This window comes from Lathyrus oleraceus, chromosome 6, assembly GCF_024323335.1.
Source record: "Lathyrus oleraceus cultivar Zhongwan6 chromosome 6, CAAS_Psat_ZW6_1.0, whole genome shotgun sequence".
NCBI lineage: Eukaryota > Viridiplantae > Streptophyta > Magnoliopsida > Fabales > Fabaceae > Lathyrus > Lathyrus oleraceus.
Genome location: NC_066584.1, coordinates 48,461,696 through 48,465,186, shown reverse-complemented (window position 1 = coordinate 48,465,186; position 3,491 = coordinate 48,461,696).

Below are 3,491 nucleotides of genomic sequence, written 5' to 3'. Positions count from 1 at the left end.
AGTCACAGGCGGCCTGTCAAACTGCCTATCATTCATCCTCCCCCTGACCTGGTATCCAGCCCTCTGAGGCCTCTGTTGAAATGGTTGTCTTTGCTGTTGAGATTGTTGCTGTTGCTGTTGTGCAGGCTGATTATCAGCAGGAATAGTTACTGCAGCAGTGTGCCGAAAGTAACGATCCTTATTGGGTCCTCTCTAAGTGTATACAGCCCTGGTATCACCCTCTTTCTTCCTCTGACCGTTACCGAAAGGCTTCTTCGACCCTGACGACGAAGCGGTACCACCCTGTATCTTCCCGAGCTTCAACCAGCTCTCTATCCTCTCACCAGCCACTACGATGTCTGAGAAGTTGGTCACCGGACAACCAACCATTCTCTCAGCGAAGGCCCCCTGCAGGGTACCCATGAACAGATCGAACATCTCTCTGTCCACCAGTGGAGGTTGCACTCTGGCAGCCAACTCCCTCCACCTTTGAGCGTATTCTTTAAACCCCTCACTTGGCTTTTGAGACATACCCTGCAGCTGGGTACGACTCGGAGCCATGTCAGCATTGAATTGGTACTGTTTAAAGAATGCGTCCCCAAGATCTTGCCAGCTTTTGATATCAGAGGATTTAAGCTTGGTGTACCATTCCAAGGAACCTCCGAACAGGCTGTCCTGGAAGAAGTACATCCACAGCTTTTGGTCCATAGTATATGCAGAGATCTTGCGGACAAAGGCTTGAAGGTGAGTCTCCAGGCAGGAACTCCCATTATATCTGTCAAAAGCGGGCGCTTTAAATTTCTGCGGGATCACAATCCCCTCTACCAGCCCCATATTTGACATGTTTACCACCCCGGGAGTGGCATAGCTCTCGAGAGCCCTAATCTTTTCAGCCAGCAGCTGAATCTCCTTATTCTGAGGTTGGGCACCATATTGACCGAACGGCTCGTTGTGCATAGAAAATTGGTCAGCCTCTCGGTCTTCCTCTCTGTCATCATCCGCCCCAAAGAACGGAGGGAATAAACTGTCCTTCATATTATGCCCCAGACCAGGCCCACCACCAGTAGCAACACCGAAACCACCAGCATTGTTCACCACGCCTATAGTCGTTCTTTTTCCCCCATCTCTAGAGCCACCCATCCCCTGGTTAGAGACACCATCCAGGTTTACACCGCTGTTAGCAGCAGAAGCCCGCTCGAGCTTTTCAACTTTATCAGCCAAAGCTTTCTGACCAACTGCAAAACCCTGCATAATGTTGATCAGCTCATTCATCTCGTCCTTCAGCTCGAGAATATTTGTGTTCGGGAGATCCATCAGTCTGGGAGTGTTGCGTCGAGTGAAGTATCTGTGAGGACGTGTTGAGTGCAAAGGTACGACTCTACGAGCACGAGCAATGATTCCTGAAACAATCACGCACGTTAGCAACAGATACCTGCAAAACAATAAACAAGTTATTATGATCATGCATGGATGCAGTGTCTATCCACATGAGGAACACTTTATCTCTTGATCCTGGCATCATTGAGACAGATAATAATCTGGCATCAATATTCTGACATTCAGCATTTGATCTCATCATACAGATCAGAGATATACAATTTAGCAAAAATACCGCCCAACCATGTGTGTGCTTGTGAGTGCATACGGGGAAGCAAATAAAGCTTGAAGATCAATCACTGAATGAAAACAACCATCGTATATCAAAAGTGCACAAAGAGTGCCATAGTCATACATCAGAACTGATACAAATCAGATACAATTCTCCAAAATCAGCAAGGAAATACAAGCAAGTGAATTCCGTCAACAGGCCTGACGGTAATCCACACAAATGAGAAAGATCTAGCCTGATGAGGGTCCCACATAAGGCCCTATATCATCAACCATCTTCGCGAACTCTGCGGCGAACCTGAGCTCGGTGTTCTCCTGCTGTAATCTCCCCACCTCCTTCTGGTGAATCTTCATCTGCCTGAAGTAATGATCTCTCTCAGCAAGATAATGATCTCTCTCGGCGATGATCTTTGCTTTCTCCGTTTCCCATTCTGCAGCAAGGATTCTGGCTCTGGCATCTCTCTGATCTCTCACAAGGATTTGCCTCCTCTTCTCATCTTCAATGACCTTTGAAGCTCTGGCTAGCTTCTCCTTAGTGATGTCGTGCTCCCTGGTGGACGATGCTAAGGCTTGGCTGATCTTCCCATAGTAGGCAGTATCCATCTCAAAGCGCTTTGCTTCCAGGGCATGTCGTTTGTCTTGGTCTTCCATCTTCACTCTGATCTCCTGATTAGCCCTCTGAATCCGAGCAACACTCATCTCCAATTCGGCTTTCTCTGCGAGCAACTGATCTCTGGCTCCCTTCATCTCGAGGAATTCTTCCATACTGACGGAAGAACGCGGACCCTCAATCATAGGACACCCAGTATCACCTCCCGGAAATGGTAGATGTGTGATCTCTATCCTCTTCCGCAGCCAATCATCAAAAGGAGGAAGGGACCGGCTGTTGACCTTGCCAAAAGGAACCTTACCCTTTCTCTGAATACTACGCCATGACCCAGATACCTGTCTCAACCTGGCCTGATTGCCCTCAACTGGGAAGTAGAAGGACTCCTGAATCTCACACTCGAGAGGAGGAACCTCCATAGCAAACCCCATTTGTCTCCTAAGAAGCGTTGGATTGTAATTAATGCAACCCTGAACTCCTATAAGAGGCACATTGGGAAAGCTCCCACAACTATATATGAAATCCCGTCCAGCCATACCATTATGAGTCCAAGCTATATCAGTGGCGCACAAACCCATCAGTCTGAATGACCACTTGATCGTAGGATCAAGAGCAACAAAAGTACCTCGGGAAGGCAAGTACCCCATAAACCATCTGAATAGCATCTGAGCACAGCACCTGATCAATCCACCACGCCGCTTCTCGTTCCTGTTATGAACCGAGTAATAGACATCTCCAATCAGGGTAGGAATAGGGTTCCTCTGTGCGAACAATCTGATAGCATTATGGTCCATAAAGCTCTTCTGATTAGGAAACAGAATAATCCCATAAATGCTCACAGCAATCAAAGCACAAACCGTCTTCCAACTACCCGCAGCAGCATGTTCCTTGGTCTTAGCTTCCAAGAAACTCAAATGAAAACCGGGTAATTTTCCTTTCTCTTTCAAACCCTCTTTGATCACTTCCGGACTCAAATAAAGAGCACGAGAAATCCCAAGGACATCAGGCTCTCCCCTAATAGCACAGAAAGGAATCTGATCACGGATCTGAATACCCAGGATACCAGCATAATCTTCCATCAAGGGTCCCAACAGGTAGTCAGGGAATACAAAACATCTCAATCCCGGATCATAGAACTGGAGAAGAATATGAATGGCGCTTCTGTCACTGTCAGTGAGCCTGAAAACCATCTTCAGGATACTACCGTATGCCTCTCTGAACATCCCCACATGGTCGGGTGTGATCAATGCTATCATATCTCTCAACTCAACAATCTCTGGGTTGAAGAAACTGTAGA